This window comes from Talpa europaea, assembly GCF_964194135.1.
Source record: "Talpa europaea genome assembly, chromosome: 4".
Taxonomy (NCBI): domain Eukaryota; kingdom Metazoa; phylum Chordata; class Mammalia; order Eulipotyphla; family Talpidae; genus Talpa; species Talpa europaea.
Genome location: NC_140070.1, coordinates 118,274,757 through 118,302,687, shown reverse-complemented (window position 1 = coordinate 118,302,687; position 27,931 = coordinate 118,274,757). Strand labels below are relative to the sequence as shown.

The following is a 27,931-nucleotide window of genomic DNA, read 5'->3' as shown; positions in this document are numbered from 1 at the left end:
TCAGATCATGTATAAATAAGTTTGCAAAAAGTCTTCAAAAACAAAACATACTTTAAACATGTTCAAGTAGAGAGATTATTAGAAATTTCAAAGTTTTCAGTCACTTCATTATTATAGGAGCCAAGTAACCTTTAACTTCAGTTGGAATAAGTCTCTTAAATCCAGCTTCATTGCAGATTCCAACTTCTATGTTATATTATTTGCCCTTTAAAACGTTCCTTTAGGGTCAAGATGGCTGTATGAATGGCATCTTCAAGTTCTAGATCATCATTACATCCTACAGAAAGTATTCCCATTCACATAATTCTTTCCCATAGCTATGACTTTTCAGGAAAACTAAGCTCCAGATGGATCTGACTGAAATCAATGTTGTTTCCTTCATTCCAACCATAAATAAATAAAAAAGTTCCAAATGGACAAATACCTCCTGACTGGGTGTATTCTTGCATCACAGAAGCTACTCTCCATACCAGCTGAGCTGTGGGGAATGGGTTCTTGGCAAACCAGATAGAATGGCTGAGCTGGTTTTTGGGCTGCATGCACAAGCACTCTGTAATCTGGGCCCATGCCATTATACACCCAGCTTACATGCTTGGTAATTGGTTCCATGTTGTGTACACTTCACTCATCATACAGAATGGATTTCTGTTTCTTCTCAGTTGCTAATACCACACCATTTGCAGCTACAAGGGATTCCTTCAGCTACAGCAGCCAAAGTGTATTCAATCTGGACAAGTTTACCAGACAGGCTAAAGGTAGTCAGCAAAAAGCTGTAACCATGCTCTGCTATCTTTATCTGGAGAGCCCCCAATTTTTAATCAGATTTTAAAAATTGAATTGTATGAGTTCTTTGTATAGTTTGGATATTAACCATTGCAACATGATTTACAAATATCTTTTCTCATTAGTAGGTTGCCTTTTTGGTTTGTTAAAGATTGAGGATCCCTCCCCCACCTGTAGTAATCTAGAGTGTGGGGGAGGGATCCTCAATCTTTAAATCATGTGGAGTTCATTTTGTAGTGTAGTGTGAGATAGTGTTCTAGTTTCACCTTTTTTTTTTTAAGATTTATTTTATTTATACATACAAGAACTAGGGTATAGGCCAGAGGTGTGGGGGTTGAGAGGATTCACCAGAGTGGGAAACAGAGCAAGCAGACTGATTGAAATACACTGCTGAGGCGAGCAGTGGGTGAGGCAGAAGAGGTCTTCTGTGCCATGTGGATAGCTCCCTGGCCTGGGATCGAACTTGTGCTGCATTGCAGCAGAAAGCTTCATAGGGTTGCTCTGAACCCCTTGCGCCACCAGAGGCCTCTAGATTTCACCTTTTTTGCGTGTGGTTCCAGTTCTTCCAAAACCATTTACTTAATAAATTGTCTTTTCCTTATTGTATTTTTTTTTACTTCTTTTGTTATAAATTAATCGATCATAAATGGGTAAATTTACTCCTGGGGTTTCCATTACATTGATCTGTTTGTTTTTGTATTAATAGTGTACTCTTATGATTACTACAGCTTTGTGATATTGTTTGAATTGAGGGTGTGTGATGCCTCCAATTTTGTTCTTTCTTAGGACTGTTTTGACTGTTCAGGGTCAGTTATGTTTCCATCAAACTTTTAAGATTGCCTGTTCTATTTCTGTGAAAATTACCAATGGAATTTTGATAGGGATCATGTTGAATCTATAGATTATTTTGGGTATTATGAACACTTTAACAATATTAATTGTATCAATCCATTAAGATGGACTATCTTTCCATTTCTACGTTTCTTCTTTGATTTCTTTCATCAGTATCTTATAGCTTTCAGTGCTACATCCTTCACTTCCTTGGTTTAAATTATTTGTAGGTATTTTATTTTTCTTTGACTTGCTTATAAATGGGATTGTATTCTTTTTTTTTTTAATTGTTTTTCCTGATAGTTCTTTGTGGTCTGTAGATATGCAACTTTTTTATATATTGATTTTTTTTATCCTGTAACATTACTGAGGTTATTCAATCTAACAATTTCTGGGCAGAGAATTTAGGGTTTTATCTATATGAAGTCAAATAGTGACATTTTTATTTCTTCTTCCCCAATTTCTTTTTATTGCCTAATTGCTCTGGGTGGGACTTCCACTGGTAGTTGTTGAAAAAAGATGGTGAAAAATGGGCATCTTTGTCTTTGTTCCCCTCTTAAAGGTAAGGCATTAAACTTTTCATTGTTGAGTATGTTAGTTGTGGGCTTATCATATACAATTTTTATTATCTTGAGTTATGTTCCCTTTATACCCACTTTATCAAGAATTTTTATCATAAGTATATGCTGGATGCTTTTTCTGCTATTTAAATGATCATATCATTTTTTAAACCTTTATTTTGTTGATGTGGTGTATCATACTGATTCTTTTGTGGATGTTGAACCATCTTTGCTTTTCTGGAATCCCATTTAATCATGGTGTACAGTTCTTTTAATGTATTGTTGAATTGGGTTTGCTTATATTTTGTTGAGAATTTCTATACCTACAGACATTTCAATATGTAATTTTTTCATCATTCACAAAGATATTCTAAAAATAGCTAAGAAATTATTTTTATATTATTAGGTGGAATGTTCTATAAATGTCAATAGGTCTAGTTGATTGTCAATATTGTTCAATTCTACATCCTTTTTGATTTTCTATCTTTTTGTTCTATCAACTAAGTCAGAAATATTGAAATTGCCAATTATATGGACATATTTTTTCCTTTACTTCTTAAGATTTAAAAAAAAAAGATTTATTTATTTATGAATACAAGAGCTAGGGTATAGGCCAGAGATGCAGGAGGGTGAGAGGATTCACCAGAGACAAACCATGCAACAGAACAGGCAGACTGACTGAAACACATTGCTGACGGGAGCAGCAGGTGAGACAGGAGAGGCCTGCTTCGCCATGTGGGTTGCTCCCTGGCCATCCAGGGATCGAACTCATGCTACAGAGGCTGCAGATTGCTTCATAGTGCGGTGCTTAACCCTTTGCACCAGGGAGGTCCCTACTTCTTAAGATTTTGCTTCATGAATTTTGAAACTTTGTTATTTGGTGCATTTTTTTTTTTTTTAAAGATTTATTTATTTTTACACAAGAACTGGGGTACAGGCCAGAGGCAAGGGAGGGTGAGAGGATTCCCCAGAGACAGAGAGGGGAGCAGAACAGGCATTCTTTATTCAGATTGTTTTGCATTCTCAGTGAATTGATTTTAGACTATTATGAAATGCCTCCATCCTTGATAATATTCCTTGCTTTGATAACTTCATTGTACAATATTAATATAGATAACCAGTTTTCTTATGTTTTATATCTTTTTTCCATCCTTTTACTTTTAACCTATGTGTGTCTTTGTATTTAAAGTGAGGTTTTTTTCCAGACATCTTTCTAAGAGAAAATTTGATACTAATCTTAATGAACAACTCTGGAAAAATGAGAAAACAAATTGGGGTATGAGGGGTTAGGGGAGCCAGGCACCACTCCTCCCTCCATAATAGAAAATCTGTGCATAAGTTTCAGCTCCCCAAATCTTAACTACTAATGGCCTGATATTCACCAAAAGTCTTAATGATAAATGATAACATAGTTGGTAAATACATATTTTGTATAAGTATTATATATCAATATATTCTTACAATAAAGCAAACTAGAGAAAATAAAATGCCATTAAGAAAATCATTAGGAAGAGAAAATATATTTGTAGTACTGTACCGTATTTATTGAACACTGTGGAAGTGGACTTGCTCAATTCATATCCATGTTGTTCAAGCATCAATTGTGTATCACAAAATGTTTTATCATTAGAAACAGTTTTCAAGGAACTGAAAAAGTTGTGGGAAAACTATGAAAATATGAAGCAAAGTGGAAAAGAAAGCAAAAAGATTTGGGATACATACACAATAATGTTAAAATGACGTTATTTCTGGGTGAAGGCATTCATTTATTCACTATGCAGCTTTACTGAGGCATGATCAACAAATGAAAATCGTATATGTAAGGTGTACGGCATGATGTATGGGTGAGTGGGATTCTGTGGTGAACTTAATTTTCTTCTTCATTATTGCTCTTTTGTATTTTCCAGAATTAAACCTGGACATTACCATTCTAATCACAAAATAACCAAAATAAACATACAAAAAATTCAGTAAATATTATTTTGACAAAAAGTAGGGCTGCTTATTGTTGGGGAGCCTGACCTCTGGTGAAGCTGGGAAGCCTGAACTTTCTAACCACAACTGCCGTTTTGGACTGGTTTTCTATGCGTATGTTATGTTAATAAGCACACCTCAGCACATGTCTGCCAAGTCTTGAACCCTTTTTAAAATGATTCCACTTCCTTCTTTTTTCAAACAAGAAGGTACTGACTGCCCTGGGAATATGTGTCATTTCAACACTCCGGTTGGCTCTGGATCCTGAATTGTTGCAGTCTGTTTGCCTGGTAATCTCCTTGTCTATGTGAGTTGTTAGGGGTAACCAAAGGCAGCTGATTACTTAATTGTTTAAGTCCGGAAACCAGCCTCTTCCTTTAGTTCCCATCAGGATCTTGAGAGTAGAAGGTATTTGGCCTTGCCAGGTTTTCCATCTTTTTTGGCTTAAAAGGTACACTCTCCCCCCAGATATACTCAGGCTTTAGCCTGATGAGCTGCATATAGAATTGGCTGCTTATTAAAAACAAGTAGCAAATTTTCTATTATCTATAATAATCATTATTATTTTAGATAAATGAAATCATCTTGGTGCTATTGAGACACAAATCAGTTTTTTCCGTAGCTTAAACTGACATGAGAAGGTTTCACGTTCCCTATTTCATTTGTATTAGATCACTGATTGAGGATATTTGAATACATGAAACTTATGAGTACCTAGTATTCATATCAAGCACAGTTGACTTCTAAATGGCTGTTTGCTTTTGTAGTCTAGAGTATTGATTGTTATTGGCAAATACAGTTAAATCTAATGTCCAAATTCAGTTGTTTCTATAGGTAGGAGGGTTTTGAAAAGTTTAATTTGCCTTTAGAAAATAAGGGTCCCCTTCCTTTCTCTCCTACCACCTCTATCTTTGGTTTTCTAATACAGGCTGTGAGAACCTGATGCCAAAGCAACTAGTTGAAAGGGAAACATCTACGTAATTATTGGTTGTTTTGTCTGTACGGTATGAGACAAGAAGTTGGCATGATTTTATTTTTCACCTAGTTGGCAGTTTTGTTTTGTTAGGTTCCTTTGGACTGAAATGATTTGTTGATTTGGTATTGTGTGAACCTATCCTAATGCCACAATAGCTCTGTGACTGTTGGCCAAAAAAACAGAAAAACAAGCCAAGTGAAGAGTAAAAAGGATAATTATACTGAAAGCTAGGAGATTTTGTCATTTTGTCGCCAACCAGTTACGTGACCTTGAGCAGGTCATTTCACTTCCTTGGGCCTCCATTTCCTCAAGTGTAAAACGAAGAGACCAGGCAAGACCAGTCTGCAGGTGCCTGTTAGCTTGAGCTCTTGATTGTTTGAACTGGAAAATGCAGATCAGAGCCTCCAGGGTGATCCTCAGAGATCAGTTGGTGAGTTAACATTTTTTGTTAGCTCAGCAAGAGAATAATAATTTTGCAGTTGATTTTTGAAAAAAAAAATTATTTATTTTATGCGTATAAGAACTGGGGTGCAGGCCAGAGGTATTGGGGCCAGAGAGGATTCACCAGGGACAGAGTGGGGAGCAGAACAGGCTGATCTACTGAAATACACTGCTGAGCAGCGGGCGAGACAGGAGAGGTCTGCTGTACCATGTGGGTTAGTTCCCTGGCCAAGGATAGAAATCATATTATAGTGGCTGGTGATAGCCAGATAGTGCAGTGTCTTCAACTCCTGTGCCACCAGGGAGGCCCCTATAGTTGATTTTGAGAACTAGATCACAATTTTTTTTTTTTCATATTGGTGATTTCCTTCTTTTTAAAATTGAAATAACATTGCATTACTACATTATATTAGTTTCAGATGTGCAACATTAAAAATCAACAAGTGTGATTAGTTAACCACTAAGAGTCCAATTCTCAGATCAAAATTTTCCACTGATTTTAAAACACTTCCCATATTTCTTATTATAAATTGATACGTTGCTCAAAGGTAATGTAGCAAATACAAGTTAGCAGAAAGGAGATTTAATTGACCTATAATCCTACACTGAGATATAACTAATGTCAATATTGTGTACATGTTTCCATATTTATAAAGATCATCTAAATATAGTCAGTTCTGCTATGACATTTGTTTTGAAAACATAAATTTATTCCAATATGATTAGATTAATATTACCTGGGAACAACTCGAGCAGGTTTGCATGTGCACTGTTTCTTTGTATTAAACACTAGATAAACACAGAAAACTGAACACAACTGAATCCAGCCTCTTAGGAATACACATACCGAGTATATAGACATCAACCCTCCTCACAGGACAAGGAAATATGGCCACTGACATCTGGTCTTACAACTTTCTGTACCATTTCAGACAACCCTCCTTGCACCACTTCATGATAGTGGGCAACCTGTGACATTTCCCTCCCCTGGCACCTTGGCACCATGGGCCAAGAAGCAGCCTCTCCATTTAATTTTTTTCCTCTTAGTCTATTTTACATTGTTCCTATTTGTTCTCTGTTCTTTTTACTCTCTTTAGCTTACCTTCCTCTCTTTCTCTATGTCTCTATTATATGTTGCCTCTCTCATCTAGTGTGAAGAGTCTAGGAACCCAGTGGGCAGACATCCATCTGCATAACAAACTGCAGGTCTCTTTCAAGATAAAGTGTCACATTCATAAAATGCTTGCATAAAACTATGCTTTTTTTTTTTTAAAGATTTATTTTATTTATTTACTTATGCATGGCCTGGGCTGTAGGCCAGAGGTGGGGGGTGGGGGAGGGAGAGGGAAGAGGAATGAGAGGATTCACCAGAGACAGAGTGGGGAGCAGAACCTGCAGATTAACTGAAATACACTGCTGAGGGGAGCAAGGGATGAGACAGGAGAGGTCTGCTGTGCCATGTGGGTCAGCTCCTTGGCCGGGGATCTAATGTGATACAGTGGCTGCCTATAGCTTCATAGGTGAGACTTAACACCACCAGGGAGGCCCAAAACGATCCTGTTGTTTTTTTATTGTGATTTAAGTGTTTCTTTTAAGTTCTTATTTGTTGTAACAGGTTCACTGACAAAATTTTTGAGTGTTGTGTCTCCAACCCATTTTTTCATAAGTTTTGTAGTTTTTGTTGTCTAATTATGCATAGTGCTGTGATTACTAAACTTAGCAATTACATAATAATTAATAAGTAATAATTAGATAAAAGAACAGTTAAACCAGTTTTACTTTAAAAATCAGTTAGCTATTTAATTAAATAACAAATTATTAATTTTATTGAATTTCAATCCTTGAGTACAAGTCCTATTAATATTCTTGTGGTGGAATGAGAAGTACTTATGAAATACTTCTGCTACGTACTGAAGCAATGATGAACATCTGGAGGAAAAGCCCTTGAGTGATTGTTTGAGTTTCTAGCTCAATTTCTCAGTTTAAATTTTGAATATAGCAAATATTAGTAGATACAATCCATATAAACAAAAGCTCCATGGAGTAGTTAATTTTTAAGAAAAGTAAAGAGGTCCTGGGACCAAAATATTTGAGAACACTTGCTAAATCGAGTTCCCTGTAGCTTTTCATTCTGTAATTAAAGTAAAAAACTTCCTTAGTATAGTTTCTCAGAAAGGCAACTTCTAAGAATGTGAATATTTGTAGGTTTATATGGTACCAGTATATGTTCTTATCATTATTGTGTGAATACACATATTTAGTTTAGTTTTGGCTAAATTTAGTTAACATTCCAGGCCTCTGAGCATCAGCTAGACAACAAAAGTGGGATCGTGTTAAAGTTAGGTCAACTTTTCAGAAATATTTGGAGCTTATTTAATGTTTAAAATGACTTATTGGTATACTTGCAGCTTTTAAACCATAAATGAAACTTCATGTTTTGACCTCTTTGGAGAGGAAAACTCTAGGAAGGGAACAGCATAAATATCTACATAACTTAACAGTTCAAGGACTGGTAAAAACAAAAGGAATGTCTTTTAAATACTATTGTGGCCAAAAACATTGAGCTACAAATGAAACATTTTTCTTTTATAAAATGAGAGTATGGAGGAAATACTACTTAGGAAACAGTTTAGTCTGGTAGAATGAAACATGAATATTGCTTTCTTGACCCTCCTTGTCTTCCTCTGTCCTTCTGTTTACCCACTGTCTTTTCTTCCCTCCTAATTAAAACAATTGAGTTCATTGTTTCTCAAACAGGCTTTTGCAACCAGACTTGGTATCTCCTAGAAGTAGAGGAGCTTGAAGATTCTGTTTCTCTCTCGTATTTTTACTTTGTTTACTTTAGTTAATCCAGATTTGGATTAAAATTATTTTCTAAATTCTCTCAGATGCTTTCTTACTGTTTAACACGATAGGTTAAATAATTTTGTAATTATATGGAACAGAATACATTTCTTATGCTTTTCCTTCTGAGAATCTCTACAAATTCTGCAGGTGTAACTTCACACTGACCCTCTTGTGTTACTGGGCTTACTTAGCTTTCAGGTATCTGAAGTAAAGACATTTCTCCCACTGTCAGGAAAACAAACACAAAGCTGATAGTATCACTACACTTAGGTGCATCCTATAACGGAATACTATGCAACTATAAATAAGAATGAAGAAGCCCTCATTGTACCAATAGAGAAAGAGTTCTAAGATATGTTTGTTGAAAAAAAAAAATAGTATTAATAACAATAGTAAGCTTAGAGTGTTATCTTTTGTATAAAAAGTAGAAAAATATGAACATATATTTGCATTTGCTTGTTTTTACATAAATTCTGGAAGAATGTACAAAAATCTAAATACAGTGATAATGTTTGGGCAGGAGGAAAGGAACTAAGTAGATGGACTATTAGGGTGAAAGTTCGACTTTTCACCTTGTATCATGTTAGTTTTGAACATGTGGATATATTATCTTAAAACTAATAATAATAATATTAAAAATTATACTTATTTTCAGGAAATAAAACCACGACATATTAATAGCATGTTATAGAGCCCAACCGGTAGGAAGTCAGTCACTTTCTAACTAGTTTATATTTATTCATAATTCTGGTATTCAAATCACCATTAATATGAGTGACGGGCTTGACCTTGGATCTTGGCAGCCCTTCTTAGTTGGAGAGCATCCCTGGAGAGGAGGAGGTGAGTCTTTACTTCCCTCAGGCAGAGACAGGACCCTCCTCCGCCTTCCTCACATTCTTCAGCTGTCGGGATCATGCTAGAACTGGCACTACCTTCTCTGGCAGGCAAGAGAAGGAGGCTGCCCTGGGTTCTGGCACTGTCCCCAAGGTGAGCTTCTCTGATTGCAGGTATCACAGAGAAAGCTTTGAAGAGCTGGCAAAACCACCCCTTTGCTTTTTTTGCAACATGATGAAGATGCTAATATTGGGGCAGTTGAAAGCAAAATCTGAAGGTTTTTATTCAAAGAATGTGCTCAGAGGACAAAGCTATTAACAATCCTCGGCCAGGTCCAAGTTTGTTAATATTCCAAGTACCTTAGAATCATTCAGCAGCACATGCCTAATTTGAAGTAATTTATTCTGTTAATATTTTGTTTTCAGCTGCCAGTAATTCTGGGCATATGGCATTCCCCGAAGACATGAGGAAGGAAACCATTATGGGTGATAATAAGAAATGCTCATTCATTGATATGTTTAACATCTTGGCTTGGAGATGAAATTCTAAGCCATGCATCCCAGTGGCTTCCCAGCTGTGTGCAGGTTAAGGCACATTTCCTCGTGACTAGAGATTTATTCCAATATCGTATTTTATTCCAATAATGTGATGATTCTGGGGGCCACTCTGAGTCTTGGTTTTGTGATGGTGATAAGATCACCTGGGATGCTTGCTAAAAGTACAGATTCCTGGACTCCGCCTAAGTCCTGGAAATCTGCTTCAGATAATTCTTATCTGGTTAGTTTGGGAAACATTGCATTTTAGAATCTTTGGAGGAAAGTGATATTTTACTGAATCATATTATGTTCAGGTTGACCTCTTCCACCTGGAAAGAATCCAGTGTCCTCCAAGGCTGGCTAACAATGTGTATCTAGCCTGTGAGAGGACCTTCATGGCCTTCATTTGGCTTTACTTAGAACATTTGACTTCTTTCCCCCTCTAAATATCTGCTGCTTTTTCACAGAAGTTTTATTTTAAATGCAGAGCTCTGAAATCTATGGAGCTACATGTGATATCTGGGGTTGTAATGGAGAGAGGCATCTGGTAACAGCTACTTAATTAAATTATCCTTAAAAATTCACAACTCACCACACCCTATTTCCTCTCTCAGACACATATGGGCATCTAGAGGGGACAAACCAGTGACAGTACAGAGCCTTTATGTGCTGGCACCCTTAGCAAGCACATTGGAAGGCTCCTTCTGTACAAAACATGTTTTTACTTACTATGGATTAAAAGGCCCTGATTGGACAGTTCTGTTTAATGAAGTTTAGAAGTTCTAGTTGGCCTCTTCTAAGGTAGATGGGGTTAAAAGTTAAATGAATCCTCCTATGGGTTTTTCTCATAGTAACTTTAAAACTCACCCACATGTGAACTTGTGACCGTGCCAGCAAACAGGTTTATTTTGACTTGACTTGACTGATCAGGAGAACAGACAAGTTAATGAAAAAGAAAAACATTGGCCAGATTGTCTGACAATTTTTTGTTTTTGATCTGTCATCATTATATGAAATAAATCAAAATTGCTGTGACTTTTATAAATCAAAAGACAGTCCGAGTTTTAAACTCAGTATGTTTTCAGCAAACTTCAATGCTCTGGCAGCTGAACCCTTCCCACCTCTCATTGTAGGACACTGATCCTTTCACGTAGGATTTGCTCTTTATAGGTTCTTCTTACTATCCTCAGACTTGCTCTGCACATTTCTTTGCATTAAAGAAAAAAAATATGCTTCCCTCTTCCAGTTCCAGAAAAAGAAAGGAAGGAGAGGAGAGGAGTGGATATAGTTTTTATGGGTCCTGAGGCAAAATGCCTTCTTTAAGAATAAAAAATAAAATAACTAATTGCTGCAAATTTTATATGATTAGCTGAGCATGTGAAAGCACTGCTAGGGTCCTCCCAACATCTGGTCATTCCTGCTAGTGGAGGACTCTGAAGTTGAAGTTCATCAACTTTTTTGTAAACAAGCAAACTTTTTGTCTTCTCATTTGAAACACTATCAATTTATTCTTTTTCCTACCCCCAAATTAACAGTTTTAAGTGAGCAAATGAGTCAAAGGATCTCCATATTCAGGTAAAGGCTATTTTGAGAGATGCATAAACAAATTTGCAGGTAAGCCTCCATGGGGTGAAAACATGCTCCACAACAAAGCAGTTTCTACCATTCTCTCCTTTTCCCAGGATTCTGCAGTTGGTGCATTTCTCTAGCAACTTTATTTCTTTTTAGTGGGACAGGGAGGCTGGGGCAGGGGTTTAGGAGATCTGTGTTCAGTCCCAAATCCCACCTATGGGAGAGTAAAAGTGGAAGAAATAGTACTTAAGTTACATTATGCCCCTGAAAGAAAGGCTGAGGCCTGGACAGATGTGGTTGCTGAACTTGGATGGCACAAATGGTTCCTTGTTCAACAAGGACTCCTAATCTAGTGCTCTGTTCATCTTGCACTCTTTCCTTGTGTCTTCCTCTAGCTGTACAGTGTTAGAAAATGACTTAAAACCCTCTCAGTGTTTGATGTCTTCCTCTGTGCAAGAAAGGGTTAGAACTAGATGATCAAGAAATTCCATTCAGTTTTAGTACTTTCTACTATTTTTTGTTTTTGCTGTTATCCTGATGGCCACTGATATCCTAGATGATCTGTGCCTAGCCCTAGTGCCCAGCAGTCTTTGCTGAATGCTTTGAGTGAAATGGAGATTTCCTAACTTAAGACTTTAAGGTGGGGCATTCACCATGATCTATTACTGACTTTTGAACTTTATTAATTTGATAGTTGTCAGTGAAGCACTTCCCTGGAAGGGCCCTGAGGTGGTGCTCATGACTCCATTTCACTACATAAATGAAAAAATAGAAGCCTACAGACTCCCAAGGTTGCTACACAAACATTAATGACAACAATGTGGATGGGACCAATGGTCTAGGGCAAAGGACTGTGGGTGCTTTGGTGGTAAATGCAGTGTGGTAACATACATCTGGAAGTGTGAGCCTATCTCCCTAAGCCATATACAGTGTTGTAAACCAGTGTTAGCTCAATAAAGAAAAAAAAGTAAATCAATAACTGGAACTTGGGATCCCTGCTTCCTAGTTCGATGTTTTTCCTGTTTCAATACATAGTCTCAATATTTGGATTGCTTTTAAGTAGTTACAAATGGCCCATCAGTGCCCAAGATTAGTTGTAGCAAAACAGCTTCTGGGACCCATGTATCTTGTCCACAGGACAGACTAATGTCAGAATTTTTGTTGGGATCCTTGTTGATCTCAACATGGGATACATATCTAAATGAAGTCTCTATTGCTTATATATTCAAATTAAAATGTGACTTTATTTATTAACATATTTTGTTATACTTTTCTCAGGCCTAAAATTGTCTCTGGCCACTATTATAAACATAAGGGACATCAATTATTTTAATTTGCTTTTTAGAATGTTCTGTCACTAGAAGATCATAACTAAGTTCAATATTCCTTCGGTAACTTTATTGATCAAATTATCTTTCTCTTACTTAAAAACAAGCTTCTCTCTGTGAAACGACCTTTGATAAAGTGTGCAACTTCATGCTTTTCAGTTTTGTGCAGTGCTTTCAGGAGACTCATCACTATCATAAACTAAACCTCTTCATTAACTTTGGAGGTGGACACAATTACTTAAAGGGGGGAATGTGACTTTTCCACAATTGCAATTAGTTGGTGGTAAGATCCAGATTCAATGCAGAATTTTTGATATTTTTTTATTATCACAAAATGTGAGGCATGCCATTAAGATCTTTTCAGTAACTATTATCTGAGGGCAGGAATAGCTTAATATAGATATACTTTTGCAGTCTGGGCTGAGAAAGCAACATAAGATGTTATAAGCAAACATGAGGAGTATATGTGCATATCAGGGGAGGGTGAGCCTTGTGTGAGGGTGGGATGTGGACTGGTGCAGACCCTTTTTGTCAGTGAGTCACACAAGCACTGGTTTGATTTGGCACCCACTGAGTTGTATCTGTTGACTCACTCATTTAGCATTGTAAGGACAAAAGGCCTTTGTCATCAGCACTTTTTGTTTTCTTTTTAAAATATTACAGATACATTGTACTTCTGTTCCCCTAAGTATGCCTTTCACCCTTCTCCATTTGCAGAAATCATCTTTTAAAGAGTACATCATATAAAGTATTTTACCATTATAATGTGAAAGGTAAAATTCCACCATTTAACATTAGTCTTAATCTACAGGTTAAGGACTCTTTTAATGGGCAAGAACATTTTCTCCTCATTATCACCTCCTTAAATTGAATAAAACTAACAGGCCTAGACTTGGCCTTGGGGGTTTTTCAAGGTGATAATGAGAGAGAATTTTGTGTGTTTTGTGCCTTATTTTAGTTCTTGATTTATTTGCTTTGTTGTCTCTACTAGATTTTAAGTTGTTTCAGCGGGGACTGTGCCATTTTAGCATTGAATACCTCACTGAGCTAAGCTCCTACCTAGTGTACAGTAGGTGATAAGACAGTCAGAGATTCAAGGTGGAGTTTCTAAAATTTTTCTGATAGATCCAAGGGTAGATTATAGCACAAGTATTCTTCTCTCTGAACAGCAATAAATATTATTCATATAAGATTGATTTCCATATATTTATAATTAAGAGCTTTCTCTCTTAGGCTAGAAATATTTCTGTGCAATCTACCTGGACAGCCTTTTGGGTCTAATTATTAATAAGAAGGTTGTTTGGTAAATATAGGATCTGAACAATAAATGGTTGAGAATCAAGAGGGTTATTTCATCCAGGTTTGCTGAAGCCTGAATAAGTGCACTGCTTTAGGGACAGACACACCATTACATACTACATTTGTTCCCTTCTTATCCCCAAAGTTCTACCTTATTTTCAGAACCCAGCAGACTTTTCATGACAGCTTTCTGTCAACAGTATCAAATATAATCCATTTGCTTAGTAAATTTAAGATAGAGCTACATATTTAAACATTTTTCCTTTAAGTTGTCTTATTTTTTTCCTGGACTATTGACAGTGTCCAATTGTGTGAATGTAAATGAATCTAAGTAGAGATGGCTTTGTGAGCATCATTTTCACTGTATCTCATTTAAGTCTTTTTTGACTACCCTATGAGGTAGACAGAGCTGGGTTCGAACCTGGGTGATTCTGAGGCCTATATTCTTTACCCTACTGTAGGGGCAGGATAGGCAAAATGCAGGTTTTCTGATCCAGCAGATGGCTAAAGGAGAGTCCTGGAGCCCACAGTGGTTTTCTCAGATTTTTATTGAGCTTTACATGCATTGCAGCAACCAGGTACACAGCACGCAGGGGCGCCTGGATTCTTTCTGGGCTTCTCTCTTTCTCCTTTAGCTTTCTTCTGCTTCTTTCTCCTACTTCTTTCCTGCATTTTCTTGGTGACTATCTCCATACTCCTCCCATGGCCCACAAAGGTAAACAAAGAGAGTATGCAACAATGTAACAACTGCAGGTATCCCATCAGGCAGGGCAATCCTAATGGTGGGAGGGCAGTAAAGCCTGAAAACCATTTACCCTACACCTACATTACATTGCTTCCCCATGGATACTTAAGTCCCTTCATGACCACATTACCATCCTTAAACCAGTCTCACTTTTCTCCCTTCATCCCTTCCTCCAGGAATGACAAACTGCTCCTTTGGTGCCATTCTGTGATTAATCCATAGACAGGATGGTCGGATTTCACTACACATGTTTGGCAGAGATTTGAGTACCCAGGACCAAAAAAATAACAGTGTCACAATGGGAGCAAGTAAAAGGGAGTATAAATTTGTATGTGTCATAGTATGCCATACATACTAAGTAATAGACCTTTAATATAGGTTGTTTCATTTAATCTTCACATTAACTCATGCACTGTCAGTGAAATGTAGAGTAAAAGTTAAAAGTTTAGACACTTAAGCCAGTTTTCCTGGGTTTGAATCCTAGTTTTGCTACTTACTAGCTGTATGATTTTGAGCAGGTCACTTGTCTGTGCCTTTGTTTGCATCTTTATAAAATAAGATTGATAATAATTGAACTTGCCTCTTTATATTGTAATGAGGATCAAATCAGCAGTCTCTGGTACATGGTAGGCACTATCTGTGGATGACTATTTGTAGTGCCCCATTTTTATTTATTTATTTAAAAGATTTATATCATTTATTTATGCATATAAAAACTGGAATCTGCGTCAGAGGTGTGGGGTTGAGAGGATTCACCAGAGACAGTGGGGAGCAGAACAGGTGGATCGACTGAAATATGCTGCTGAGGGGCAGCAGGAGAGACAGGAGAGGTCTGCTGAGCCATGTGGATTAGGTCCCTGACCTGAGAGACTGGTGATAGCTTGATAGTACTGAGACTTAACCTCTGCACCACCAGGGAGGCCCATGTAGTACCCTAATATTTGAGAAGAGGAATCTAGACTTCAAGAGTTTATGTACTTATCTGAGGTCACAAATAAGTAAATAATTGTACTAATTTTTAAGCCTAGGATAGTCCACTTTCAAAGACAGTACATATCACTGTGTTCAAGAGGTTAAAGATAACAAACCTTTTAGAAGAAGAAACTATCTCTTAGGTTTGTATATATAAGAACAAGGTAAAATATTGGAGAGGCAAGGAGAGTGGGTTTGAGAAGAATCACAAAAATTTGCCCTCTGTTTATATGCTTTTCACTATCTAATGTTACCTTCTGGGGTCATAGAAATATAACTTGGTCACCTGGGAGCAATTAACAGTTGTAAATATGAAAGACATTTCATAAAGGTTGACCTTAATCATTAGAGTATGACAATTTCACAGGGAGGAACCTGGGCTTAAAGAAGTTAAGTGTAGGTCCCTGAGGGAATGGTATACACTAAAGTCATATAAATGCTTGTGGCATACACATATAAGAAAAAAGAATTTTGGCGGGATTGCTTGAACTAATTAGGATCTTAAGAAGTTAACTTGGGATAAGAAGTCCAATTGCTTGCACTGGAAGAGAGCAAAGAAACTGAGGGCAACCACAGAGAGTATGGGGTAAGGTAAGAGGGGAATATTTTTTGTCATAGTAAAGACAAAAACTTTCATGGTTGAAATAAGTGTCAACATCTACGTTCTTTCTGATTAGTACTATGGAGCCATATATCAAATAGCTCAAAAAAGGTGCCTGTCTTTTTACTTCTAATATTCTCCTGGGACATGACGAAAAATAACCAAAGATCTATATTCATCACATATGATTAGAAATAGAGAACATTTTAAACTGGTCTATTCTAAAATAAATGTATAGATTTGAATAGTATACAGCCTTTAGTAGTAATTTTAGGAATGTTTTTTAAATGCTTTGGAAGCAAGGATTTTTTTTTTATCTTTTTTTTTTTAAGATTATTTATTTATTTATACAAGCAGTGGGTACAGTCAGAAGCGCGGGAGGGTGAGAGAATTCACCAGAGCCAGAGCAGGGAGCAGAGCAGGCAGAAGGACCGAAGTACACTGCTGAGGGGAGCAGCGGGTGGCTGGAGAGGTCTGCGCGCCATGTGGGACCCTCCTCCGGTGGCCAGGGAGCAGAACCGGCGCTGCAGGGGCTGCGGGAAGCTACAGGCAACTTCTCAACCCAGCGCTCAACCGCTGCGCCACCGGGGAGCCCCGGAAGCAAGGATTTTTATAGCTTGTTCAAATTGTATATTCCTTGTTTAAGACAATGTATGACATGTAATAAGAGCTTAATTAGTATTTGTTAGAGAAGTAGATATAAAATTAAGTTTGGAATAAAAATCACCAAAAGACACAAAAGTCTTGTTTTGAAAAGAATTCTGACTATGGAAAAGCCAATATTAAAAATGCTCTGTACTAAATATGAAAGTCTGGATTGGATCCTGGAACAGAAAAAAGGTATTTTTCAAGTCACAAAAAGACATGTAAAAATTTTAAATGCACATAAATATGGAAGAAGACAATCTGAAAAGGCTGCATGCTATATGATTCCAAATATATGATATTTCTGAACAGGCAAAACTAAAGGGATAGTAAGATCAGTGGTTGTCAGGATTTTGGAGGCAATGGATGAGGGATGAATAGATGAGGGACAGAGGAATATTAGAGGCAGTGTACAATACAATACAAACTTTATTCAAACTATGAATATTAGTTGGTAAAAATGCATCAATATTAATTCATTATTTTAACAAATGTACCACACCAATGCAAGATGTTAACTACATGGGCCTCCCTGGTGGCGCAGCGGTTGAGCGCTGGGTTGCGAAGCTGCCTGCAGCCTCTGCGGCGCCGGTTCAATCCCTGGCTGCTCCCCGGCCACCGGAGGAGGGTCCCATATGGTGCACAGACGTCTCCTGCCGCCCGCTGCTCCCCTCAGCAGTGTACATCGGTCCTTCTGCCTGCTCTGCTCCCCGCTCTGGCTCTGGTGAATTCTCTCACCCTCCTGTGCTTCTGACTGTACCCAGTGCTTGTATGTATAAATAAATAAATAAATCTTAAAAAAAAATCTAAAAAAAAAGATGTTAACTACAGAGACAGTGTGCTAGTGATGGAAGGCCAGGGATGATACGGATATATAGGACATGTCTTACTGGCTCAATTTTTCTCTAACGCTGAAATTGTACAAAAAAATGAAGTCTATTAATTACTTTTTAAAAGGACATTATTGGAAAAGTTGGTGAAAATTGAATAAAGTCTAGATCTGAGTTAATAATATTGTGCCAACATAATTTCTTAGTTTTGACAATTGTACCATGGTTACATGAGATGTTAATATTATGAGAATCCAGGTGAAGAATATGTGAGAATTCTCTGTACTATTATTGCTGCTTTTCTGTTAACCTAAAATTACTCCCAAATGAAAAGTTTATTTTAAAAAGTATGGCTCAAGTAGTTTCCCATACTACAAGGAGTTGCTGATTCTATAGCCAACATTATGACTATAACAGGAACTGTACGAAATGGCAGCAGAGGAGGTTCTTTGCTTTTTCCAGAGAAGATTATCTAAGAGTTAACTAGAGGGACACTATACCCAGAGAGTCCCATGGTAAAATTGGAATATCCCTTGGATTTGGAGACCAACACCAAAGTCACCGAGGACACACAGAAGAAAGTCATGCTTCACTGAGCAGGAAGTGGATAGAGAAAAACACATGGAAGTTGTGGTCTGGGGTAGGGGATAAATTGGCAGGCTTACAGTTACGTTGGGGGACTGGGGAAGAAAGTACTAAATGATGTGGAGGCACATATTCTTGACTGAGGGAAAACATGTGCAGAGTTGCTGAGGTATGCCACACAGGCCAAGGTCCTGGTAAAAAGAACAGACTTAATGCTGGATTACCCTCCCATCCCCTACAACTCAGCACTGGTACGGACTTGTGGTTTTCACCGACAGTTCAGAGACTGCAGTCTCTGATCTGGAGGCAGAATATCAGTGGTGCCACAAGCACAAGCCAGCCTGCCCTCCTCCCATTCCTGGCACATCCTCATTAGTAGCTGGACTCCTTCAGGCCCCTCTGCTGCCTTCTGACTCAACAACTGCAAAAACAGGTCTCAGTACATATAGAAGCAAGAAAAAAGTCAAAACAAAACAAAAACTAAAACAAAACCATGGTGCCACCTATGGGAAAAGTAAAAGTAGTTCAACTCTAATCTCTGTTATAGATATTTTAAAAATAAACAGGGAGGGCCTCCCCTGGTGGCCCAGCGATTGAGTGCTGGGCTGCAGAGGCTGCCCGCAGCCTCTGCAGCACCAATTCGTTCCCCAGCTGCCGGAGAGGGTCCATCAAAAAGAAATAAATAAATAGAGTTTAAAGATTAAAAAAAAAGTATAAAAAAAAATAAACAGGAAAATCTAAAACAGTAAAATATACAGGCTAAAAGTACTACGCATGGCAACTCAAGACCTCAAGGAAATATGACATCACAAGGAGAGAACAACTATAGATACTAACCATAAAGACATAGAAGATTATATTTCCCTGTCACAAGAGTTCAAAATTGCTATAATAAAGACAAATCAAAGAGAGACAAAAACACAGAAAGGCAAATCAAGATAACTCAGGAAGGCTAATCAAATAGAAACAAAAAATCAGAAAAACAAACAAATGAACTGAGAAATAAAATTATGAACACAAAAGAGAATGTCAAGCTCTAAATAAGAAAATAAAACAGAGTTAGGATGTAAAGAGCTTAATAGTTGAGATTATAAAAATTGTAGAGTAGGTAATAGAAGCAGAATAGATTAAATGGTGAATCAAATCAGTCACCTCAAAGATACTAATGTGAAAAGGACCCAAATGGAAAATGCAGGAGAATAATGAAGTAAAAAGAAACAAACAAACAACAACAAAAAAATGAAGAAACCACTTTGATAATGAACTGACTCCATTAGAATATGATATATCAGAACAATGGGAATCCCAAAAGAGGAAGAGACAGTGGTGGTGGTGATGGTGGCAGGGGAAGGAGAATAGAGAACTTATTAAAAGAAATAATAGAGGAAAACCTCAAATTTGGAGAAAGAACTAAATATAGATGCCTATGACGCTAAATGAAAATCTATATGCAATGAGATCTACACCAAGACATAGAGTAGTAAAACTATCAAGACTGCAGTATAAATAAAGAATATTGAAGGTGGCTAGGGGAAAAATGCAGGTAAATTATAAAGGTACTCTCATCAGGCTGTCATAAGATTTTTCAGTAAACATGGTTCAAGCCAGCAGAGAATGGAATGATAAAATACTCAAAGATAAAAACTGCCAGCCAAGAATATTTTGTTCTATAACACTATTTTAGATATGACAGAGAAATAAAGACCTTCCCAGACAAACAAAAGCTGAGGGAGCTTGCCAACACTAGATTTTCCCTAGGTTCATTTTTCCCATTGAACCCTTCTATTTAAATCAAAGAAAAGAAAATCCACAAAAAAATTGAACAAGGAAATAACTAGAACCAGAAAACTAAAGACAAAAAGGAAGTAGCAAGCTCACAAATACCAATAATCACCTTAATATAAATGGACTGAACTAATCAATAAAAAATTCAGAGTGGCTGGTTCAGAAAATAAAACCCAATGTTCCTCTGTCTCCAGGAGACCCATCTTAGCTCCAAAGATAAAGAGGCTCAAGTTAAAAGGGTGGAAAACAATCCTACAAGCAAATGGTACCCTAAAAATGGCAGGGACAGCCATACTTATATTTAATAAAATAGATTTCCTGCTAAAAAGACAACAAGAGACAGAGATGGACAATATAAATGATTAAGGGAGCAACCCATTAAGAAGACATAGCAGTCACTAATATTTATGCACCAAATGAAAGAGCATCAAAACATACAGAGCAACTGTTAACAAATCTAAAACAGACATTGGTAGTAACACAATAGTAATAGGAGACTTAACAGCCCAATTTTCTCAATGGATTGAACAAGCAGAGAAAATCAACAAGGAAACAATAATCTTAAAGGAGAATCAGAACATCATAGATAGCATCTCTGAAAAGCTTAGTACATATTCTTCTCAACTGCACATGGAACATTCTCAAGAACAGACTAAATGTTGGGTCACAGAAAAATGTCAATAAATTTATGAAGATTGAAATCATATCAAGTATCTTGTCTGATTATAATATTATCAATTAAAAATCAACACAAAAAGAAAGCAGGAGAACTTCAAATATGTGAACACTAAAGAATATGCTTCTGAATGACTACTGGATTAAAAAAGGAAATTAAATGAAGAATTAAAAAAATATCTGGAGACAACATGAAGACATGACCTATCAGAACCTATGGGATGCAGCAAAAGCAGTTTTAAGAGGGAAGTATATTGCCATACAGGCCTACATTAAGAAACAAGAATGAGATCAAATAATTAAACTTACAACATAAGGAACTAGAAATGGAAGAATAAATGAAATGAAAATCCTCTATAAAAGGAAGGATACAATAAAAATCTTAACAGAAATGAAGGAAATGGAAATTAAAAAAAGTTCAGAAGACAAGTTAAACCAAAAGTTGGTTCTTTGAAAAAATAAAGACAACAGTCAAACCTCTAAGTTCACTAAGAAAAAAAAAAAAAGGCCATAGATCAGAAACCCACAGCTTAATATACTCAATAGTGATAAGCTGAAAACTTTTCCTCAGAGATCGGGTATATGACTAGAATGTCTACTCTCACTACTAGTAGTATATTGGAAGTCCTAGCTAGAACAAGTGAGAGACAGGTATAAAATGAATCAAAATTGGAAATGAAGAATTAAAACTATCACTATTTATATATGACATGATAATATACACAGAAATCCCTAAAGACTCCACTAAAAAACTATCAGTATAGTGAACTGACAGCCTACACAAACAATATGCAAAAATTTGTTGTGTTTTTATATGCAAACCATGAACTAGAAAAGAAAGAAGTAAACAATCCCATTTATACTTGTATCCAACATAATTACATACCTAGAAATAAACATAACAAAGGAGCTGAAAGACTTATACAACACAAACAAAGATACAAAGAAATAGAATACATTCCTCACTCATGATTTGGAAAATTAACATTGTTAAAATGGACATTTTATCCAAAGTAATAGACATATTTAATGCAATCCCTATCAAAGTTTCAATTGCATTCTTCAGACATTACTGAAATTTATTTGCAAACAAACATTACTCTGAATATTCAAAGAAATACTGACAAAAAAGAAGAGATATCACACTCCTGGACAGTGTGCATTACAAAGTTATAGTAATCAAAACATTATGGTATTGGAATAAAAATAGACACACAGACTGATGGAATAGAATGGAAAGTGCAGAACTTAACCTACTCTTATATGGATGGTTAACCTATGACAAAGAGGTCAAGTTTATTCAATGGAGAAAAGAAAGTCTCTTCAACAAATGTTGTTGTGAGAAGTACACAGCTACACACAAAATGAAAATAGATTACCATTCCATACCATATACAAATATTAATTCAAAATGAATTAGAGACTTGAATGTAAGACCTAAAACCATAAGACATATAGAAGAAAACATAGACAAAACAATCCACAGACTGACTTCAGAGATGTCTTTGGGAACTTGACTCTAAATGCTAGGAAAACAAAAGCTAAAATCTCCCTGGTGGTGCACTGGGTTGAGCGCAGTGCTGTGAAGCTGTCCGCAGACTCTGCAGCACAGGTTCGATTCCTGGCTAGCCAGGGAGATACCCACATGGCATGGCAGACCTCTCTTGTCTCGCCTGCTGCTCTCCTCAGCATTGTTTTCCATCCACCTTCCTGTTCTGCTCCCCACTCTGCCTCTGGTGAATTCTGTCACCCTCCCTTGCCTCTGGCCTATACCCAAGTTCTTGTATAAATAAAATAAATCTTTTTAAAAAAAAGCTAAAATAAACAAATAGGACTACATCAAACTCAACTTCTTATGGTGAAAGAAGCTATCATTAACCAAAAAGACACTCAAGTGAATAGGGAAAGTGTGTTTGTACATCATATGTCAAATAAGGTGCTAATAACCAACATCTGCAAAGAGCTTATATATCTCAACAATAAACAAGCAAAAATACAATAATAAAATGGCAAATGGCTAAATAGACACTTCTCTAAAGAAGACATACAGATGACCAACAGGCACATGAAAAAATCCTCCTCATCACGTATGATCAGGGGAATGCAAATCAAACCACAATAAGATACTGCTTCTCACCTTTGTGAACAGCTCACATCAAAAAGTCCAGAAAAAAGTGTCATTGAAGATGTGGAGAAAAAAGAACCCTGGCACACTGCTGCTGATAACATAGACTTGTCTAGGCTTTATAGAAAACAGTATGGAGTTTGCTCAAAAAATTAAAAGTAGAACTACCATGTGATCTGGGAATTTCACTCACACTATTTCAAAGGGATATATGCACTCCTATGTTCATTGCACCAATTTTTACACTGCCCAATATTCATGGAAACAATCTAAGTGCCTGATAGCAGATGAGAGACTAAGGAAATGTGACATATGAAACAATGGAATACTCCTCAACTATAATAAATGATGAAATCTTGCCATTCGGGACAACAGTGATGGTACTGGGGGGCACTGTGCTAAGTGCAGCAAGTCAGAAGGAGAAAGAAAATCCCCGATGATTATATTAATATGTGGACCATAGAGAAACTAAAAAGAACAGATGAAAATAAACTAAACAAACCCAATAAATCTAACCGTAGAACAGAGGTCATAAGAAAAGAGGGTGTGGTATAGGGACCAAACTGGGGAGCAGACCCAAAGATCTGCCAATGGTTGATGATTATGTGTGCTTTGGTGGTGAGTGTGCTACGGTAACGCAGAGCTGAAGAAATGTGACATATACCTATAAATCATATATAGTGTTGTAACCTGATGTTACCTCAGTAAAATATAATTACAAAAAAAAAAACAACCCACAAACCAATAACAAAATGAAACCAAAATGCTGTAACTAAAACAACATCAAAAAGAATGCCTCACAGAAAATGATGGTGAGGACCTCCTGGCTGACAACCACTTCAAACGTGGATTCTGTAATCAGACAGGGCACTACAGGGAACAGTGTCATTGTTCTAGTGAGCACAATGGATAATAAAGGGAAAATCAAATGCCCTCATTTCAATTCTGGACTTTAGGTGAAAGAGACGGTAGGAAAGTTCCCTAATAGATGAAGTTAAAGATGGTATATAATACTTAAACACCACATAAAAATTTTAATAAGCACCATTATTTTTAGAAGAAACAAAAATGACAAAGGAACAAAAAGTTTTTTTCCCCTTGGAACAGCTTCTTTTTGACCTTCTCCAATCATATCCATTCATATTCGATTCTGGAGATTTTTCAAGGAAAAAGGGTGATGCAAATTCTGCCCTGAAGGACACCAAAACTTGACTTTTCCAAAGTCAAATTGTACATGTTTTTCCCTGACATGGTGCACACTTTCATCTTCAATGACCTCAGTGCTGCTCTTAATTATTATTGGCATAAATATGTTCTTCAAGGTCACAAGCAGTTTCCAACACCACCTTTGCTGTTCCACAAGATTTCAAAAACTTTCTTGTCTCTGCTTTGGGGTATTTTATCAATGGCCACATCAGAAATTGTTGTCATAAGGACTTCTTCAAAAATCCATCAATGTCAATCATTATCATTCCTTTGGAGAAGAATGCTTGCTATATAGCAAGATGGCCATAGGGGTGGGAGAAGTCATCTAGCTTGTGACCTTAGAAAGTGTTGAGTTTCCAGCAATCAAAAAAGATAAACTCATGCCTTTTGCAGCAACATGGATGGATCTGGAAGGGGTCATGCTCAGTGAAATAAACCAGAAAGAAAAGGAAAATTATTGGATGGTCTTACTCATAGCAGGAATTCAGAAAACCCAAATAAGGGATCAGGAAAAAGACTAATTATAATAATGTAAAAATCAAAATCAACAGGCAACTGTAAGCCAGAGACACACTGCAGGGTGGAGGTGGGGAAAGGGAGCAGGATCACAACAAGGGTGGTGGGAAATTTATGGGGTCTATAATCAAGATGAAAATGCATACATTGTATAAAAATGAAAAATGATGTAAAAATATATAAAACAAAATTTAAAAAGTGTTGAGTCTTACACTAGGACTCCTTAGATTTGGCTCACACCTAACTGGCCCTGATATTGGCTAAAGAAATTCAAAGAGGAGAATTTGTTCTGGAATACCACTCTCAGCTTTGACTGTTAGACTCAAATGTTGGACTGTTTGTTACTTTACTCCTCACAATTTCTGTATATCTGGTGCTTTTTTTACCTGCCTATGCATTCAATCTATTTCATCAGGGTAGCAAGGACAATAGATCTACTAGGAAGTTTGGGTTTTTTGTTGGCTGGGGAGATAGTGCAGAGCAAGGGCACCGTTTCCCTTGTTCTTACCTTGCACCTCTCATAGGGGTAATGGGATGAGGTTGATGGTGATAGACATGAAGAATGTGATAGAGTCATATTTTAAGGCATTCTTTGCCCACTGGGCATTTCCAGTGCTTTTAGATCTATGAATCTAACTTATCACAAAAATCTGAACAAGGTTCTACTTCCTGTTTGTAGACAGGGAGAGGCTGGTCTTTTGACAGGTTGGAAAAATTTCTCTGAGTGTAGCAACTCAGAGGCTTTAAGGGACAGTGTTCTAATGAGGAACTAGAGCTGGAACATGGGTAATGACTATTAAGTCCCTACTCCAGGGCTGGCTTCCTGGTTACGTTACCTGGGAAGCCCCTCAAGATCCGTACTCAGAAAGGCCCCACGCTAGGTTTAATGTTCTGCTATTACTGTCTTGAAATTATTAATACTTTTTCAAATGAGGAGTTTTAAATTTTGCATAAGCCTCTGTCATAGTCTTTTGGGACGGCTGAAACAAAAAAACCATAGGGTCAGTATTACAAACATTAATTTGTTTCTCCCAGTTCTGAAGGCTGGAAATCTTAAATCAGGGGTCAGCATGGTCAGGTGAGGACCCTCTTTTGGGTCACAGATTCCTTGTTGTAGCTTCACAAGGTGGAAGGCATGAGGGGTCTCTCTAGGGGTCTCTTTATAAGGGTACTAATCCCATTCACCTGTTATTGATCACCTATCAAAGGCCCCACCCAATAATACCATCACTTTTGGGAACTAGGATTTCAACATATCAATTTTGTGGGAAACACATTCAGACCATAGCAACCCCACAGATGATGTAGGTGATCCACCCAAGGTGTGAGAAATATAGAAAGATCAGACAGATTGGAATTAAAATTTGGGATCAATTCCTTGCTGACTATGACATCATGAATAAATCCTCACTTAATTCTCTGAACCTCAGTGTTCTCATCTGTTAAATGGGGATAATTCCTCATTATGAGAAATATTTAAATTGTAAAATATAGCTTAAAAGAACTAGCTTGGAATCAGGCATAGAGTAGATATCTTTCCATCCATCCATCCATCCATGCATCCATCCATCCAGACACCCAACAAACATTTGCTGTTTGCCTATTTGATAAGACACTATGTTAGGCCTGGCCCTTTATAGAATGCAGAATTGAACAAAATGTGTTCTCAAATAGTTTACGATGTAAAAGAAGAGACAAGACTTGTCCCTTCACAAAGGTTCCTACTGACAGAATTCTTCCTATACACAACATCAATTTGGAAACTGGTTTGTTATTTGCTAGGAGGTAGGGAGGAGGTAAGAGAGAAATAAATGTAAAACATTGACATGAGAAGGTAGGTTTGTAACTTGTGATAGTCTGAGTTGTGAAGAAAGTTAACAGCAAGCTTTGACAAGTGTAATCTCATTTTAAGAAATAGTCCAAGGGGAAAGAGGATGATAATTATGGATACAGGGAGTCAGAGGAAGGAGGCTGGGGAGGGAGGTGGTAACTACAGTTCCAGGAGTAAAAAAAGAGGAAAACTGGATAGGATACAAACTTTACCACTCCTATTGTTAAACCACGCAGCAAGTTTTAAGTAATAGCAGATTTCTGGTTTTAACCACAACAGTTTTTATCAGGTTAAGCCTGAAAGCAGACTAGCAACACACATACATGGGAAATTTACCATCTTAGTTTAATAAATGATTTTATGTGCTGTGTTGAAACAGTGCAACTTCCTTAATTCAATATCTGATGAAGGAGACGGATAGAAGAATTAATTTACCACACACTAATTAAAGAGGGGTATGCACTGTATATACGGTGAAAGTCTCTGAAATGAATATTTGATAAACAATATCTGGTAAATTAAAAACCTGAAATGTTAAATTAAATGCAAATTAAAAATCTGGAATGTTAAATTAATTAAATACAGAAAACGGCATCAAATAACATTGTAGGTCTCAGTTAAATCAGGGAGGGAAAAAAAAAGCCAAGTTACTCAGCATCTCATCTGACTGGCATGACTCTTGACTCACCTGTTGGGAATAAACGAGGGTGACAGGCGTTTCAGCTTTATCCACAAATTTGCATGTCACGTGCACCATCATTTCTGGGTACTTTTTACTCGTGAAGCTAAGTGGGGGACAAAATGGAGATTTTTTCAAATCACTGACTCTTCGAGCTTAAGACGGAATGGCCAAATTGCTACATCAACGGACCCCTCTGAGGCCGAGTGAGTCACGTTGCGAGGTGGCTGAGTTGGTTTGATGTGTAACAGAAATGTGGGCTGAGAAAATCAGGCCAGAATGTTCCTCCACGCCTGCCTCCCGTGGCTTTGCTCTGGGGGAAAGAGCAGAAGGTCCCTGTGGTCTTGTCGGTGCATTACTCCATAAGAAAATGTGTGGGATCAGCAGTATTTTTTGTTTCTTGAGAACAGGAAATGCCTCTAAACTGTTAACTACTATTATGTAACTCAATTTGAATACCGGATTAATGCCAGTGGGTCTTTTGGGTCTGAAACTGTGCTCCTGCAATCAACTGAGTTATTCTGGGGGAAGGCACTCATTTTTGTCTTCGGGTTAATTCACCTGTTGAGTGAGGCTCACAATGCCTAAACTTCAGAGAGCTGCCCGCAGGAGTAACTCATCTGAGTGCTTCATAATTCTAGTTCTGACGTCTGCAAATTAACCAGCATTCTAAAGCTGTCATTTGCTGGCAAAGTAGTTTTCTTCGTCTGAGTCTTTGGGTTTCTCTGTTGCGAACCCTGGAGATCTGTCATCTC

At 37.2% G+C, this 27,931-nt stretch overlaps 1 pseudogene across 1 annotated transcript; it reads right to left on the bottom strand.

Annotated features, from left to right (window-relative positions):
- LOC311170345 (proteasome subunit alpha type-2-like) lies at positions 1-27,254 on the bottom strand (annotated as a pseudogene). The gene is made up of 2 exons: positions 27,186-27,254; positions 1-796 (listed from the first exon to the last, which is right to left on the bottom strand). The product of its transcript is annotated as a proteasome subunit alpha type-2-like (transcript).
- Between the last annotated feature and the right edge of the window lie 677 nt (positions 27,255-27,931).